We start from the raw sequence: 19,974 nt of genomic DNA, 5'->3' as shown, positions 1-19,974 counted from the left end.
TAAGCTTCCAAGTCAGGCCATGCTGTGGGTCTGTAGACCTCTCTTTGCATAGTGAGGGATTAGGTCCCTAGTTTTCAAATTTGGCTGCCTATATGAATGCTTCTGGGAGATTTTAAAAGTACTGATGCCTGGGGTGCACCTCCTGAGATTCTGATTTTATTGGTATGGAGTCTGACATGAGCATCATGATTTGTAAAAGCTCTCAGGGTGATTTTTTTCTTGTGCAGTCAAATTTGAGAAGCATTATATTATAACACGCGGAAGCCAGAGAATAGAGTGGTGGCAAGAGATCTAGAAATCATGCCACATGAGAGACAAGTGGAAGAAAGCAGGTTATTTAAATCAGTCTAAGAAAAGTGTGTGGGTGGGTGTGCGTGTGGTGTGTGTGTGTGTATGTATGTATGTATGTATGTGTATGCGTGTATGCCTCCTGTGGTCACATATTTGTTGACAAAGAGAAGTACATTAAGTCTGATTGTTGCAGAGGATAAAGCTAGGGGTGAAATATGTAGCCACAAATGTACCTGATTCGAGGTCTTCCGTTTATCACAAGATGATGCTTTCTGACCCATTAGGCTGTCTGGCAGAAGAACAAGCACATTCACAGGTTAGTGAGCTCTCCATCATTCAAAGTGTGCATGCAGAGGCCAAGTAATGGCCTGCTGGCTGGATTTCCAAGGGCTCACTTCAAAGGCAGGAGTTTGGACAACTTGACCTCTGGGTTCCCTTCTGAAGGTCAGAGATCTCAGAGAACCCTGATTGGATCCCAGTGTCTGCCCTCACCACGTCAGGTTGTGACTCTAGTAGTTACTTCACTCTTCAAAAGTTCTAACAACCAGAGAATAGGTATAGCCAACAAGACCTCATTATCTGACTAGGGCTTTAATTATAAGATGACTTTCTTTCCTTTTAAATTTGAATAGTACATCATTTTTATGCAGTTGATTAAATAATAAACCTACCTTCTCACCCTTATTTGTGATTGCATTCATAAGCCATGAATAATTAGAAATAATATTTGAAACAAAGGCCTTCTGGGCTTATCTCATGAAAAAAATAATTAAACCATAATGAAATTTCATAAGAATAATCAGCCTCCTTACCCTCCCTCCCAAAGACCACACGCACGCGCACATTGTTTAACACTTTTCAAAACCAGTTGTTTGTTCTTCTGTGCACTTCAAATAGTGGTGTGGGGGTGTTTAGGTTATTTTGTTTATCTCTGTTATATTTACCTTCTCTTTGTGTCATCTAAGAGGTCAAATCCCAGACCTCTCAACAGAATCAGAGTAGGGAAAAGAGAATTGGCTTGGAGGTAAGAGAACTGGGGTGAATCCTGGAGTTGCCATTCTTTAACTGCCCCATGATCTTGGGCAAATTACTATAAGTCATAGAAATAATAATTTATATATAAGGTTGTGGCCACTATCACTGAGATAAGTACTTACTGCAGTGCTGGGCATGTTTAGGGATTCAACAAAGGCAGCTGTCATTATTGATATGCTGACTATGATTTATATATCCCTGGCTCCCAAGCACCTCACACATGTGAATGAGTAATGGAGAATACAGGATAGGCAATTGCTAATCCCCAATATGACACCTGTTTTTGTTTGCTGATTCAGGCCACCTAACAAGTGATTAATCTAAAGACATGCCATTTTGGTACAAACACAGAGATTTAGCAAACCCTGGTATCTACAATTCTCTGCCACTCAACTCCTCAGTCCCTTTCAGTTCCTACTGTGTGGAGGGTATGAATGAAGGTCTCAGCAACAGTAGCCATGGAAAAAACATTCCTTGGGCTCTCAGCAGGTTTCAGGCACTGCTCAAAACTTTATATGTGTTGGCTCTTTTAATATGAGGTAACTATGTTGATACCATTTTACAAATGAAGGTGGAGGCTCACAATCCCTTCCTTGTTTGCAATTCTGAAATGCAATGTATATTGAAAACTGAATTTCCTTTGTGAAGTTTCAGCAAACTTTTCTGGTGTTGGAATTGACCTGAACTCACCATATGGCCATTTACAGTTTATTTATCCTACTTAATCTGAGTATACATCTGCTTCACCTCAGAAAAGTTATTGTCTTGATTCTAGGGTGCTGCTCCTGGCTCCAATAGGGGTGTTGCATCATGTGCAGCTATATGCATTGGGTGACATTTCTGAAATCAAATAATTCTGATTTCTAAAACATTAGGCTCCAGCAGTTTGGATAAAGAGTCTTGGTCCTGCTATTGTAAATATCCATATTCAAGTTACTCCCAGTTTAAGTAAACATTTGTGAGCTAGTCTGGTAAGCTCACCATGTAAGGGACAGACTCACCAATGACTTTTGGAATGTAGCCCTTCTGTTATGGTTTAGATGTAAGGTGTCCCCCAAGGCTTTTATCCAAAAGCTCATGTTTGAAATAATACAAGAACATTCATAGGTGAAATGATTGGATTATGAAAGCATTAACCTAATCAGTGAATTAATCCCATGATGGGGATTATCTCAGTGGTAACTAAAGGCAGGTAGAGTGTGGCTGGAAGAGGCGGGCATTGTCCTTGGGGTATATATTTTGTATCTGGCAAGTGGAGTCTCTGTATACTTGCTGGCTATGTCCTGAACCACTTTTCTTCACCACTTTCTTCTGCCTCATCTTGAGCCCTGAGGAATGGAGCCTGCCTACTATGACTGAGACCCCTGAAACCATGAGCCCCCAAATAAACTTTTCTTCCTCTAATTGATCTTGTCAGGTCTTTTAGTCACAGCAGTGAAAAATCTGACTAAAATAGCTTCTCTTTACATTAACCTCTGTCTATAAAACTGAATACAGAGAAATTGTCAGACCCTGCCCTCTGTGATATGCTGGTATCATTTGAGGGCCACTGCTCCTGGTAGGATACAAGGACAAGGGCACCTAAGTGGAGAACAGCTGCAAACCATATAATCTAATTTCCATAATTAAAGTTAAATGAGACATTTGGGAAAGGTAGGAAGCCAAGTTTCATTCTCTAGCTCCTAGAAGTAATTTCACAATTCCCTTTCTCCTTTGCAGCTGTGGTTAGACTAGAAGTTCAGTGATGTGCAGAAGAAACACCAAAGCTGTCCTTTTTATCCTAAAGCTACAGCTGTCCCTCAGCTGATCAACAGTTTGGGTTTGATGATTTTTCAACTGCTTCACCTTGGAACAATCACTAAATAATGTTTCTATCTATCTATCTATCTATCTATCTATCTATCTATCTATCTATAATCAGGTTTTCACAACCTGACTATTGCTATCCTATATGTTTACTTCTGTTTTGCATTTTAAAGGTAAATGTTTCTTTGAAGAAGTACCTGAATCTTTTGAGAGAGAGGGAGGGTGGGGCACAGAGGATGGGCAGTACAGGAAAGACATAGGCAGGAGCATCTCCCTGATGATTAATCAATTCCCGAAAAACAAACAGGAGGAGGCATTTTTCCACCGCAGTTGGTATTTCCCACCAAAATAATGGTTTTATTTTGCTTTTGTTTTTCCTTTATTTCTCTCCTGCAGTTTGGCACTTCTCATGTTGTGTTTCAGATGACAGGATGGAGGAGACTTAACAACTTTCAGGAAAATACAATAAAATCAGAGTGAGAATTGAATGTGATTCCTTGTGATGCCCAAACAGAAACCAATATCTCTATTCCATTTTGGTACATTCTTCCTAACTTTTATAAGCATAAAAAATAGCTAACTTGTATGTCATGCTATCCTAGTTCCATGCCATGCACAGTCCTTGATACTTAAATTCATTTATGCCAAACAAGAATCTCATGTGATTAAGCAGTATTTTTAAATATTTGTTTTAGATGTTGAAGGTCCTTTATTTTATTTGCTTATTTGTATGCGGTGCTTGGAATTGAGCACAGTGCTGCTCGTATACAAAGCAATCGGTCTACCGCTGAGCTACAACTCCAGCCCCTGATGAAGCAGTATTTTTTAAAACATATTTATTGAGTTATAGTTCACAGACCATAAGATTCACCCATTTAAAGTACACAATTTGATGGTTTTTAGTGTATTTATATATACATGCAATAACCACCACAATCCACTTTGGAACAATTCATTACTCCAAAAAGAAACCCCCTGCCTATTACCAGTCACTCCCTGTTTCCTGACCCTTTAGTGCTTGGAAACCACTGCTCAATTTTCCCTATATACACATGTCCTTATCTGAATATTTTATATGAATGAAATCACATGTTATATGACCTTTCATTTAGCATCATGTTTTGGAGGTTTATTCACATTGTAGCATGCACCAGTATTTCATTCTTTTTTATTGCTAAGTAGTGTTCCATTGTACAGATAAACCTCAATATGTTTATACATCTACCTATTGAAGGACATTTTAGTTGTTTCCAATTTGAGAATATTATCAATAATGCTGCTATAAACGTATCTGTGCAAGGTTATACATAAAAATAAAAAAAAACATATAAACATGTTTTTTTTTTTAATTTCCCTTAGGTATAGACCTAGGAGTGGTTAAGGCAGTATGTTTTAGGGGCAAGTACTGGGGATTGAACCCAGGGCACTGAGCCACATCCCCAGCCCTGTTTTGTATTTTATTTAGAGACAGGGTCTCACTGAGTTGCTTAGTGCTTTGCTTTTGCCGAGGCTGGCTTTGAGCTCATGAGACTCCTGTCTCAGGCAGCTAAACCAAGCTGCTGGGATTATAGGTGTGTGCCATTGTGCCTGGCAAGGCAGTATTTTTATTGTTCCCAATTTATAGGGAAGGGAACTGAACCACTGGGTGAATAGAAGAGGTAGAGCTAGGGTCATTCCAGGAAGGCAGTACAGGAGGAGTCCATAATCACATTTTGCCAGTAGGACATGTATCACTCTTTCATCAGGAAATCAGTTCCAGTGGAGTACACTGACTTTAAAGTCACAAGGACAGAGAATAAAATTCTAGATGTCCCAATTAGACACTATGTGACCTTGGGTAAGTTAATTAATCTCCATGCACTTCTGTGTCCTCTTCTGTAGAATGAAAACAATAGTAGCTACATCATGGATAACTGTTCTTTTGAGGGTTATAGGAAATCTGACATATGAAGTGATACACATAAAACCTGCCTGACATCCACATTGTTCCGCCTAGGTTTTAGCTTCTATTATTATTCTTAGCCTATCCTGCAACACCTAAGAGAGTACTGATAAGGCCTACTTCCAAGAAACATTAAGAATGAGCTCTGTGATGTAGGAGTTGTCATTGAGTCCCAGAAGAGGGTTAGAGTCTGTAGCAAGAGTTGCAGGAACTAGAGTAAGCACGTTCTAAGCTGGAAGACTGACATTTGGAAATAGACGTACATGATCAGTCAGATGAACTAGGGGCAGAAGAGACCATGGCAAAACTGTCTGGAAACACTACTCCAGATGGAATTGGTGAGTGTAAGAAGGACCAGAAAGCCATCTTGATGTCTTTTGTAAAGGCTTTCCTTCCAGCAATGCTTTTCCTTCCATTCATGTTTTTAGGAGATCCAGACACCTTGATAAGGTTTCTCTTCCATATTTGATATGAGTGAAGTTCTAGACAATGTGGTGACAGCAGACCACCTGTATCCAATCCCACTCTACCAACAACTGCTGTGGGAAGTTGGATAAGTCACTTAATTTCTTGGCGAGTCAATTTCTTCCTCTATGAAGTAGAGATAATAATAGCCCATTATCTCACATAGCTGTAGTTAGGACTAAATGTGTTCACATACATAAATCACTAGGAGTAGTGCACAGCAGAGAATGAGTCCTATGTATGGGATTACTGTTACTGGTGTTCCTCTTATTACTACTACCCTGTCAACTGGTAGCAGAAGTTCTGTCCAAAGTCTCATTGGCCTGGTGAAGTGATGCTTATGTGGGTTAATTCTTTTTTTCTATTACTATCGGTACTTAACAAATGACCCCAAACTAACTGGCTTAAATAACCATTTTATTAGGTTCAAAGATTCTGGGCAGCTAGAATTCAAATGATTTCTTTGCTTCTTATGGCATCAACCAATATCACTCAGTGACATTCAGCTGGCATATGGATTGGTCTAGAGAATCCAAGATGCCTCTTTGACTATATATGATGGCAACATAGAGATGGATCAAAGATCATGATGCGAACAGAACAATTTCACCAAGCTTCCTCATAGCATGGACAACTCAGGGTAGTAGGATTCTTTATGTGGCAGCCCAGGGCTCCACATGGGGATGGCCTGGTGGCTAAGCAGAAGTTTTGTGGCCTTTTAAGACATAGCCTTGAAGTCTTGCACTATTACTTCTGCCATGGAACTTATGGGTGGTAATGGATCTGCAACCAAATCCAGCTCAAATCCAGGAGTTCAAGTCATATATATTAGGCAGCAGAACTACTTCCACTTGGAATGAACCTTTCCCTTTTCTGAGGAAAACTGGGATATACAGAAAGATGTCCCATTGGCCTGGTATAAAGCTAACTACATATGACAGTTTTCACTGAAATTATTCATTTGGTTTCCTCCCATGGTCACTTTATTACAAATAAATACGGCTGACACTTCCACTGCATATGATCTGATTTTGAGAGAAGGGAAAGGAGACAAAAGAAATTCCCTTTTCTTGAAGACAATCAGGTTTATTTTCGCCCCCAGAGAACTCATGGCTTTCACTTAACACAAAATGAAAAAAAAAGAAAAAGGAAAAGAAAAGAAAACAATAACCAGGAGCCAACTTGAAGAAGCAGCAGTTGGGAACCACTCAGAGACATTTCTCTGAATTACCAAGTGTTATGTGTATGGGAAAACGGGTTTATTGAAATGCAAAAATATACAATACATGTTATGCTAAAAAGTGTTGATACTGTAATTTAAATTTAAGGATGCTAAAAAAATCCAAATGTGGAGTAGGCCCACTTTTTCTTTCTTCATATTGAGTCTGTCCTTAATATAGTAATTATAATGATTATGCAATCATTGTTTAAAGGGATCAATGATTTTAACATGACTGATGTCACATTCAGTGCAGTCTTTAGAAAACATTATGCTTGTGAATGAAACCAGGCCAAGAATTATTGAAATTCAGGTGTGTGCAGCTTTCTTTGTTTCATTAAGACAACCTTGTCAGATAACATGGAAAAATGAAAACTCATATCATCTGTTTGGGTGTTTAGTGCTTTTAGTAATGAATATCAGCTTTACCAAACCCTTAAGAAGAAGAAAATTGAAGATTTAAGTTTACTGTATTTTATAAGGTAAGGATTCAAGAGAGATTCTCAGTAGATTCAGATTCAGGTAATATTGATTTTGTACATTTTCTGTCCCCAGCACTAGGCTAAGCATTTTCACCTCATGTTCTCTCAGTCTTCCTAACAAATGATTTGTGATCACCAGCCTTAGCTCTGGTTTTATAGATGAGGCAATGGAGACTCAGAGTCCCCTTTGGAGAAAAGGCTACTGTCCTTTGTGGCCCTGAGCAGGTTTATCTCCATCACTCTCATTCTGTTCAACTCTTATTCTTCTTCAACTGCCCCAGGATTCTCGCTTCTTCAATGTTCTCTAATCTTTTTCAATTCTAGCTTCTAATCGGTGGTTTCCGCTGCCTGGAAGGCTTTTCCCACCTTGCATAGAGCCTTCAAGTTTCAATTGAAATGACTCATTCCTAACAATTCTTCTTTGACTCCTCAGTTGGAGTTAGGCCTACCCTTTAGAACATACTCCACATCCCTTCACAGTTCTTTGTAGATTCTTAAAAAAATTGAACAAATTTTGACATGTACATATATGACTATACCATGATAAATTTCACCTTTATGTACCTGTATATAAAGCAACAATTAAAGAAAGCTGTAAATAATAATAATAAAGATAGACACAGGGTGCAGAGGCAGGGAAAGTGGCAGAGTGGCTCTGTGTCCAAGTAGCCGTGTATTTATACCAATAGGTTCCATTAGGTCATTAGTACCATAACCACATTATTGTTTAGAGTATCAGTAAGGTTTCTTATTCTGCAGTTACATTTCATAGTTACAATATGCAATGTTAGGAGCTTTGTGAGTTCTCAAGAAGGCACATTGAATGAAGTTACTGTTGAGGGGGCAGATCCAGGAGCACCAGAGCTTGGTGAAACATTGTAGTTGTCTATCAAGCAAGTTCCTTTATTCCCAGGAGCTATGTGCCTGCAATCAAGGTCAAGGCTTGATGAGACATCTCAGGGCATTGCCATACCAACTAGACATTGCACATATATTAGCTATATGACTAGATCCTAAGAGAGATTACAGGACATTCTAAGGGTGGGAAGCAGGATGCCTGTTACCCCCCAGGAGTTGGCTCACCAGGAGAATGCTTCCCTATCTATACATTTTCACAGTCAGGATCCCTATAGAAAACAATAAGTAGAAGGTAGACAAGGAGAACAAAGAGAGGGGAACAGAGAGAAGGAGGATGGTATGGAAAGTGAAAACACTGGGAAGTGAAATGGAGAAAATTATATTTCATCCATGTACAATTATATAAAAATGAATTCCATCATTATGTATAATTATAATGCACTAATAAAAACATTTTTAAGTGTATCTTGATGACTCCTTGGTTAGTTACTAGTTTGTTTCCCCTATTAGCATTTAAACTCTAGCATCCCAGGTGTTTTTGTCTACCTTGTGCATTGTAATGTCCTCATACCTAGTCCATTGCCTGGAACATAGTAAGTACTCAATAAACATTAATCAGCAGAATCATCCAGAGAAAAAAATTGACTTGTCTATAATTATACAGCTGGCATCTACAACAGGGAAGAGCAATTAACAAATACATGATTCATCCTTCTGTTTAGACTCTAGCAAACTAATAATTTAAGGATTAGGTTCTGACAAGAAGTGTAAGTATGAAAGTATGAGTAGTATTGGCTGAGTCAAGTTTTCTTGTAAAAATATATGCATGAGAACTTAAAATAGGTGTTTGGGGTACTGTGGATTACACCCAGGGGCTCTTAACCACAGAGCTACATCCCTAGCCCTTTTACTTTTTTTATTTAGAGACAGAGTCTCCTCTTTTTAGTTAATTATGGCCTTGCAGAGTTGCTGAGGCTGGCTTTGAACTTGCAATCCTCCTGCCTCAGCCTCCTGAGCTACTGTGATTATAGGCATGTGCTACCACCCCTGACAAATAATTCCTTTTTACAATAGTTAGTCACAGCAGAGTCTTGTGTTGGTTTGGAGCATGGTCTTTGGATCCAAACTGTCTGGGTTTAAAACCAGTGGGGTATTTCCTCAGTATGTGACTTCAGGCAAGCTGCTAAACCTCATTATTATTCACTATCCTCACCTGTACAACAGGAATAATAGTATCTACCTCATAGGAAAATCGTGAGGATAAAAATATTTAATACATGCTGGGGTTGTATCTCAGTGGTAGAGTGCTTGCCTTGCATGTGTGAGGCACTGGGTTATATCCAAGGCACTACATAAAGATAAATAAGTAAAGATATTATGTCCATCTACAACTAAAATATTTTTTAAATTATTTAATATAAGTAAAATTCTTAGAAACATATCTGATTTATAATAAGTCCTATGTGTAGTGCATTGAATAGGGTCCCTCAAAAATTCAAGTCCACCCAGAACCTCAGAATATGACCTAATTTGGAAATAAGGTTCTGTCAAAACTAATTAAGGATCTTCCCACTAATCATCCTGGATTTAGGATTGCCCTATATCCAGTGATTGCTGTTGTTATCAGAAGGCGAGAGGACACAGGGAGACATAGAAAAGAAGGCCATGTAAACAGGGGTAGAGATTATAGTTACATATCTACAAATCAAGGAATGCCAAGGACTCCTAGAAAATACCAGAAACTAAGAGAGAAACCTGAACAGATTCACCTAGTGGTATTCCACTGAAGAATAAATGTGAGGGTGCAGGGTAGCCAGAGTGCCCTGTGGGGTTGTGAATCCAAGTGCTCCCTGTCACCTTTTTGTCCCCTCCAGTACCCACTCAGAGGTCTCTGCAGCTAGAGACTCTGCATCAACACTTTTGTGTGATTCCTTCCCCTCTCTTCCTTCCATGGGCACCTGACCTTCCTCATAGTGTTTTTTTTTTCACTATGCCCCCTAAAAGCCTCACCTTGTGCTTAACTATTTTCCTTATGGAAACACCTTTTCATAGAATTTACTCCACCCTCCTGCTTCAATAAAACCTGGCTCTGTGCAGACTGCCTATTCACCATGGGGTCAGGAGCTCTTTCCTCAGCTCCTCTTTGACACATGGCTGTCTGGAGTGATGTGGCCACAAGCCAAGACACAAAATCTATGACTATGTGGGTCCATAGCCTGCATTTCTATGTGTTTTTCCTTGTTTATTCTTCTGCCCTCCCCACACTATCCCATCTGGTACCAGGGATTGAACTCATGGGTGCTCTATCAATGAGACACATCCCCAGCCCTTTTTATATTTTATTTAGAGATATGTTCTTGTAAGTTGCTCAGGCCCTCACTAAGATGCTGAGGCTGGCTTTGAAATTGTGATCCTCCTGCCTCAGCCTCCAGAGCCGCTGGTATTAAGATGTGTGCCACCATGATCACCTGGCCTCTCCCTTATAAAGACATTTGTAATGGCATTTGGTGCCTACTGGGATAATCCTGGATGATTTTCTTATCACAAACCCTTAACTTAATCACAAGTGAAAAACTTCCAAATAAATTCACATTCAGAAATTTTAGAGAATTTAGGCAGCCACTCTTACCCTCCCATAACACTTCTGACCTTTCTCTCCTTCCTTGTTGAAGTCACTGGACCTTGTGTTGATTGCAATCACCTATGGTACCCTGCTTACACACTCACACCTCCTTGTTGGGGTTTTTCCTCTAAACTCTAGGGCCTGAAAATGCCTTGGGTAGTGTTCATGCTGAAAGCCTGAGCATCTCCTTGGTGTCACAACTCTCTGATCCCTTACAACCCTGTGAGCTCCACACTACAGAGATCCCTTATCCTCATCATGGCTTTAGTCAGCTTTTCTCACTGCTGTGACTAAAAGACCAGACCAGAACAATTGTAGAGAAGGAAAAATTTATTTGAGGGCCCATGGTTTCACAGGTCTTAGTCCATAGAAGTCCACCTCCATTCCTTGGGGCTTGAGGTGAATCAGAACATCATGGCAGAAGAGTGTGGCAGAGAGAAGCAGCCCACATGGTGATCAGGAAGCAAAGAGGTCTCCATGTTCCATATACAAAATATATACCCTAAAGCCATGCTCCTAATTCCCACCTCCTCTAGCCACACTCCACCATTTCAGTTACCACTCAGTTAATCCCTATCAGGGGATTAATTCACTGATTAGTTTAAGGCTGTCACAACCTAATCATTTCCCCTCTGAACCCTCTCACATTGTCTCACATGTGACCTTTTGGGAGACACCTCACAAACAAACCAAAACAATCACTGACTTCCATCTTGAAATCTGAAACTCCAATATCTCATTCTGTGGCCACAATCACCAATCCATTCCACTGTTTCACATCCTTGATTCCTTTTACCTGCTTGTTTATTAAGTTCCAACTTGATCTGTGCTATAATTAGACCCCTCCTGGCTTCATTGACTTTCCTATCCAGAAGTATCCCAGCAATCCAGTAAATTCTTTTATCTAATACTACATATCTCTTTACTTGTATTTTTTTGTGATACAAAATTCCTGGTGGTTTTTAATCATCCCAAATGTGTGAACTTTTTATAAGAAGAACTTTTATTTTTCCAGTATCCCGCCCATTATCCTGTAGAGGAGAGTAGAAGATTCATCCCATTAAAACACAAAATAATAAAGCTGAACTATACATTTTAATCCCAGTAGAATTTGGGTAAGGATTCAAATACTTTGAATCTAAATCAGGATTCTTACTCAGCCTGTCCTTATAGGAGAAAATCATCATGGCTAGGAAATTACTCTTCTTTTTGAAAGTAACATTGACCCCATTCACTGGTTCCTTCAGGTCATGTTTGTAAGACTTCCATAGAAAGGTCAAGTTTCTTCATTGTTGAAGCCTCAGTTTAATAAGACAGACAGACAGATAGATAGATAGATAGATAGATAGATAGATAGATAGATAGAAAGAAATATGTTGGAGTACAAATAATTTTCTGTCACATGTGAGCAATGGAGTACCATATGTCATCCCCTGTCCCTTTGCATCACCCCATTCCTGCAGATGGTACTTTGAAATAGCATATAACAGTTTCCTTACTACTTGCTTGTCTCAAGTCTTAAATCAGACCTGGAGATATTCCAACAAATTAGACAAAAATAACCCAAGGAGTTCCTGACACAATAAGACTAGGCCTCTAAGTCCAACATACAGTTGGTTTTCTGGTCCTGAATTTACCCAGGGTCTCTAACTGGCAATCTTGTCACTTCCCTCCATTTTGACAATAATAGTATCCCAGCATTCTAGGTATTTAGATCTTTATGGACAAATCTTTTTAGAGTTTACTCTAGCCAAATCACGTGTCCATATCAGGGTAAAGTTCTGTATATTCTACCATTTGTCCAGAACCTACTTTTTACAAGGTACCAAGCAGGCACACAGAGATTATTAGAGACACAGCATCTTCATTCTGTGGAGATTGGGGGCAATTGTAGGCTGGAAATTGTTTAAACCAGCTCATAAACACTGATTTTATAGTTTTAGGGGTTTTGTCATCTGGTTGTTAAACACCACCATTGTTGACAAGTAAATTATATAAGTCTACAATTAAATGCATTTTATTAAAAGGTAACTCATTAACCTCTAATTGTTTTGCTATATTTTATTTATGCAGTTGAGGTTATACACAGTCATTTCATCTGTATGGCAGAAAGAATATATATGTGTTTTCTATTGTGCAACCCTCATGTATAGTGACATCATTGGTAGCTGGACATGGAGCATGGAGTCATGGTAGAAGTATTTACACCATTGGAATTGGTGAATAAAATTTTTTTCAAGGGGGTCAGTGGTTAAACATTCACAAGCCAATCATAGGGTTGGGCAGGGAAGGAGTTAGAGAAATTTCTCAATGAGTAATGCCATAATAGAAGTTCAAATCAAGGTCTCTGTTGAGGTTGAAGAAATGCTTTAGGGAAGTAATGACATATCTGATTCATCCTTCAAGGACTTTCTTATATTATCAGGCAGAGATTTATAGGTATGGTATCCTTGATAGAGAAAATAATAAGGTCATGGCATTGAGAAAGCATTGAATATACTTAGGAAACAGCTAGGAATATAACTGACTGGCATACAAGATCTGTGTAAAGGTGATAGTAAAGATTAGGATACAAAAGCAGTCGAAGCCCAAGTGTGGAGGATTTCAAAGCCACTGTGAGGAACTAGGAAAAAAGTTAGTGGGAAATATGGATCCACTAGAGATTTTGTAACAGAAGCAGAACATCTTAAGTGCTGTGCTTTTGGAAAATTAATATATCAGATAATAGGACTAGACACAGGAGACTGGTTGGTTAGGAAGTCACTACTTGAGTATTGTACTCATAAGGATTTTAACTGGGGTTCTGTTACAGAAATCAGAAAGGAGACCCCTGGTGCAGGAGAAAGTTTGAATCTGGATTTCATAAGTCTGGCTCTGGTGCTGACTGGTTCTTATGCTTGTATTTGTATAACATTGTATTTTTATCTGAGTGGTCTCTCAGCCATATGATAAAGGCAAAATTATATAGTCAGACAAAGTGCCTGTTTTTAATGGGAACTCTCGACATTTTACTTTACTTTTTTTTACATTTTACATTACTTTTTTTGATTCAGCTTCCCTAAAAGATGGGAAGAATAGAAGTTCAGTGGATTAGACAAAGGGGAATGAAGGGAAGGGAGGGGGACAGGAATAGGAAAGAGTGTGGAATGAATCTGACCTAACTCTACAGTGTGCATGCATGAATACACAACAGTGAATCCCACCATCATGTACATTCAAAAAACATGGATCCTAATTAGAATAAGATATATTCCATGCTTATATAAATATATCAAAATAAATTCTACCACCATGTATAACTAAAAATAATAAATAAAAAAGTGATGTGCCTCATAGCTTCAATGTGCACTCAATAGAATGAATAACATGATTTTAAATATTTCATAGATTGAAGTGATGCCAATGTAGTGGGAAGCTTCTATGACCATGTTTCCACAGCTGGACCTTTAGAAAATTAATATGATAAAAAGTTCAAGTGGAGCCTGAAAAAATATCTGTCTTAACAAATAACTCTCCCCCTCTCTCTTTCCCTTTCTTCTCTCTGTCCTTCTTTCAAAAGATTAATTCAATCAATATTCTTTTTTTCTTCAGTATTATTCCTGAAATCTGAATGTTGGCCACGGGGTTCCAAGAGAGGAGTTTTGTTGTCCTCATTATACCAGTAGAGAAAGAATTAGATCAAGTTTTAAGAGTTTACTTTTAGGAAGGATTATGTTCTTAACCTGTTTTTCTGTTCCTTCTCCTTTATTGCTCTTTATCAATCATCCAGGATTCTTAGTTTTATCAAAAAGTGCCTGAAAGGTTTACAAGTTAGTGATTTGGAAAGCTCCTGGTTGGACTTTAACAAGTGTGATGTTTCCACATCAGGCACCCACACAATCTTCATAAAAACTAGGTTCAGCACTTTATTCTGAGATTTCTTACAGGAATTCAGCTCCCTACATTCTTCCATCTTGAAATATCATACATAAAAGACTTCTGCTGGTATATATCAGTATAAGATGGTTATATTTAAATTTGCTAAAAAGTTTTGTATATCTACTTTAAATTTCTGTTGGGTGAGAAATGGAAAATCAGTCTTGTGAGTTGGAGGGGACCTTTGGAACTGGATGAGGATAGGAATATCTGAAGGTTTCAAGAAGAGGCAATTGTAGAAGATTGGTCTGAAAGTTTCAGAGGTAGAGTAGGGTAAGAACTTGAACTAAATGGATTTGGTAAAATGTACCATGGATCATGATCTGTGTTGTGGTGATAAACACTGGGAAAACATGGGTACTACCCAGAGGGCAGCTGGGTAATTGTTTTATTGTTTGTGGGCAACCCTTTGGACATGATGCTGAGAAAAGGATATGAGAAAGGTACAATGCTTGGTGTTCCCTTTGAAACTTGGTTACCAGAGTCTGACATCCTGGATATGTTTTTTCTTTAACTAATGAGTCATTTTTAGAAGGTGTCTCTATGAAATTGTAGAGAGGGACAATAATGGGTGCAAAGAACAGTTAGGAGACTATTGGTGAGTGTCCTGGTGAGGTGATGGTAGCCTGGCTGGTGTGTGAGTGGTAGAAATAGAGAATCTTACAGGTGGGAAATAATTATTAAGATAAATGCTAAGGGATGTAAGGGGAAAAGAAACTTAAGAATGAAATTTTAGAAAAAGGGCATCTGATAAATTTATTTGATGCCAGAAATTGTTGGCGCCAGACAAAAAGTTGAGAATCATGGTACCAGAATGGAATGACTTGGGGCAATTACCATTTCTCAGTTGTGTTCTGCAACTGTCAGAGCTCACAGACAACAGGCGATCTTTGAACCCTGTTTTCTCCTGAACTCTCCAGGAGCAGATGTGTTTCCAAATGTCAGTCCCTTCTGTAGTAGGCAACAACCTTTTCCTCTTTGTGTTTTGTTTTCTTCCAAAGCTGACCTCCGGATCTCTTTCCACATCGTTTTCTAACCTCCTGACCTGACCTCCTTTGGGCTGCCCCCAAGAGAGGCCCAGAAAACCTCAGCTGGGGCAGAGAGGCGTGTTTGATTAGAGCAAAGCCCAGCACAAAAACACCTTCTCTTCCATTTGTGTTGAGTTGGCTTCAGGGGCTATCTACTTGCTTCCAAGGACAATTCAAGAAAACCCCTTTGTCCTTTGTTTCAAGGGTAAAGAAGTGACAGTGTTCTCTTCTTCTGAAGAAAGATTTGTGCCTATTGCCACTTTAATTCAAGGCTTAATCTTTACAACTCCAGCTCCTAGAAGAAAACTCCCATTCCAGTGGAAATCTCTATCTTACAGGATACAGAGGCCTAGTAAAAGGTGTACTTATTCCAGATAACAGTCAATATGATCACTCTTAAGGCAACAAAAGCTTTTGGACAGTGCCTAGGACTCTATCATAACTAAATTGAATATAAAATGAGACAGTGCTAAGCCAGCTTTGATGAGCCACTATATTGCAGTATCAATCTATGGGGGTAAAGGGAATACCTCTCAAGCTCTGTCCCAGTATTGATAATTCCTGCGTGAAAGTTCACCTTTTTCAATGTTTTATTACTGTTCACCTAGTAATAGTAATTCATCTTCAGCATATTCTGAAGTTAGGCCTTGGACTGGTTTGTATTAATCCAAAGGCAATATCTGGGGATCAGGAAGAAAAGAGAAAAAGGAAACTTGCCAGCAAACAATATCTGTGGAAATATTTGCCCCTTGATTCCAGAGATTCCATAGGCTGGGGAGCAAGTTGGGCAGGATTAGGATTCTGGCTGTATGACCTATCTACAGAAAAAGGATCTAACTTTTTCTCACCATAGTATTATATGTTCTCATCACACCCCAAACTTATTCTTCTTTCGTGGCTCCTGTACTCAGAAAATGGAACCACTATAATTTCAGTTATTCCCATAAACCCTTAACTCTTCTCCTTTCTCTACACCCACATCTAATCCATCAGTGATTCCTGTAGGTTTCATCTCAAAAGCATGGCCCATCCTTACTTACTTCTCTCCCTGTCTTCCAGCAAATCACTGTCCAGTCCCTGGTCATCACTTGTCAGCACTCTCACCCTAACTATTTTCCTTGTACCCATTCTTATCCCCCTCTAATCTTTTTTGCTGAGCAACCTTCTAAGAATGCAAATTGGTTTCCAACCCTCCAGTGACTTGCCATTGTACTTGGAGTACAATCCATACTCCATCTTCTTTTCATTGGTTACAAAGCCCTCACCAATTGATCCCTGCCAGATCTCTCTGGCTTCATCTCCTACACTCTTGCATCTGGCTTTCTACATTCTAGCCATTCTGGTAATATTCTTTCAGTTGTAAAACACAGGGGACTCTTCACTGAATCAGGGCATTTTCCTAGCTGTTCCCTTCACTGGGGACACTGCTTTCTGTATGCCTACCCACCTCCAATCTTTGCATGACTGGCTTCTTATCCTTCAAGCCTTCCCTCAGATATAGCCCTTATCATGTGCACTACATTGAAAGGCGCATCTGTACCCCGATACTCTCTATAGCATCGCCCTATTTCAGTTTTATTCATAACACATATCCTCTGGGCACACTATCTTATTGTGTGATTTTCATGTTGACTGCTGGTTTCTCCCCAGACCATAAGCTATTTAAGAACAGGGATCTTATCTTTCTTATTTTCGTGGTCTTCCATCACTTGCAATGGGGCCTGATACATAGTAGGTACTCTATACATATTTGTTGAAAATCAATAGATGAATGTGAGTAAGATGAATGAATTTTTGTGAGGATTGGGTGAAATAATGGGTTGGGGGGGGCGCAATGATCTGGGCAATTCTTTACTACTGCTTTGTCCACCCATGTGCTGCTAATTTGTTTGGGGAATTTTCAATGGTTGTTTCTTCAGTGCCCCAGCATATCCGGCACTTATTTTGGCTTAATGGTCCATCACCCCATTTTATATTTCTAAACACTGCAAAGCATGAATTATTAGGTGAAAGAATGAGAATTTACTTTAGGGAATAGTTTGTTTATCCATTCCCAGTGATTCCTGCCCCTTTGCTGAGGGGGCTGGTTTAGATATACCCAAGACCCATAAACCACAGGTTTTTAGATAAGCTGTGTCAACAGAGTCCTTTATTTTTGCAAGGTAGATAAAGTGAGAAGTTTATTCTCTCTTATGCAGTATTCCTTAAATGGAAACGTATAGACAACACACTATTGTTTTTGTATAAATATTAAAAATCCTAGGATATTTGTCCCAAGGGACAATATCTTATGCTTATGCTTCTCTATTTTGTCTTTTCCCAAGTCATTGATATAGGTGTTTCTAACTGATTGCTGTGTCACTCACCATAGGCTTCCCAAACAGCTAATTTTGTCTTTGCCTTTTTCTGCCCAAGCATCTCTCACACTATACCAGAAGTGTGGGTTGAAGTAATGACCATAGCTGTCCTGAGTAGTAATGAGGGAGAGTCAGCCATATGGCAGGCTTAAGACCAGCACAGTGGCAACAGTGACATTGCCATAGTTGACATCAGCATTGCCAAGAAGGTTGTGTACTTCCCAATTCTTTCCCATAAACTGTGGGTTTCTTCAAGGGCATCATGACGAAGCTGCCTCCAGAATAGGATAGCTAAGTTGTTTTCTGCCTCCACAGATTTTTCAATAAGGGAAATTAATTTCATGTTTCCTAAAGCCACTAACCCTCAACTACAAGACTCTAAAAGTCCTGATTTTCAGCACTCAGACATTTGTTGCTCAGCAAACAAGATTATTCTTGTTGTTGGCCCTCAATTTCTGTTTATAGTGCTATAGTGCTATATTTGCCTCATTTGTTTGAGTGTAGATGTGTCTCTCAGGAATTAGATTTTTGTTTGCCTTATTCCTTTGGTGGTGGTGGCTCTTACACATGGTAAGCCTTACAGAAAATGTAATATCAATTGCAGGATTCTGTTCATTTTCAGTGGAATGAAAATAGAGAATATCATCAACCTCAGACAGTCCATGATATGAGCTTACAGCTGCAAATTTCTTATAACCTTAATTATGATCTTTCACATTTTTCATCTTTTATCACCTTTCAAATGGCATTGTCAAATCAATTAAGACTCCCAGGACATTAACCATTTGAAAATCTCATTCTCCATATGAAGAGACTGACAAATGATATCATTTGTTCTGAGAACATGTTGAGATTTAGCTTCCCAGTCAACAGATTTGCAACCATCTCTTGCCTTTTCACTGTTAATTTTAGGGATTACCATAGTTAGCATCCTGCAAGTCTTCACTCAGGAAATAAATGTCTCTTATGAAAGAGAAAGCATACACTAACTGAAAACTGCTGGATATCCATAAGGATTCTGAGGGTCAGGGAAACAAAGTCCAAATCATTGCTAAAGCAAGTTTTCCCAATATATTTACTACAAAAACTCTCCTCACCATTTCCTCTTGGCCTCAATCTTGTTGTATATCTGTAAATCAAATGCCTTATTGCTATGAATAAGAAAACCACTTTTATAATGTGCAGAAAAGAGCCTGGCCTGGCTGTGGCTTCAGGGGCCTCTCTTGGGGTTGAGGTTAGCATTGGGGGATGCATCTTGCTCAGAGCATCTGGAGCTAGGGAAATCAAGGAGAGGTGGCTGAGGTCAGTTCACCAAAGAAGGGAATAAATAGGTCATCAGAGTAGGATAAAGGTTGAAATGCTACTGTGGAGACAGGGAAGAAAGAAGCTGGGAGATGAGGGTCAGAGGACATATGTTGAGAGCTAAGTGTGTGGGCGGGCATGGGAAAATCCTTGCTGGTGGAGGTAGGGGGCTATGACTTCCTGGTTTTTTATTTTCTTTTCATGTCATGTGCATAGGAGAGCCAATCACACTTCCAACTGTGATCAATGACCCTAATCAACTATATCCTGAACTGGCCAGGCATATTCCTTCCTCCAATAGTGAGCAAACTTTCATGCATGGGGAAGAACTTTGTAAAATAATGAATATTTTTCAGCTTCATGTTTTCCTATTTCCAAATGAAAATTGCTGTAACATGTCTCATGTCATAAATGCAAATACTTGCAACTTAGTTTACCTATCTTATTGAAAAACATTCACAAGAACATTGGCATTGATATTTAGTCTCAGAGGTTAATATATGGACATATTTGAGAAATAGTGCTTTGGGAGGCAATCTTCTAACATTTTCTCCTGATGTGAAGGAGCAAGCCATAGTAAGAACTCAGGACCCCCGTTAGCCTCAGGTCATGAGGTGCTTCTTGCTCCTGGGTATACCAGAGGGAGTTCTG

This window comes from Marmota monax, unplaced genomic scaffold (genome assembly GCF_021218885.2).
Source record: "Marmota monax isolate L192 unplaced genomic scaffold, Marmota_monax_Labrador192_F-V1.1 WCK01_AAM20220418_F8-fsc00306, whole genome shotgun sequence".
Lineage (NCBI taxonomy): Eukaryota > Metazoa > Chordata > Mammalia > Rodentia > Sciuridae > Marmota > Marmota monax.
Note: the sequence above shows the minus strand (reverse complement) of the source record.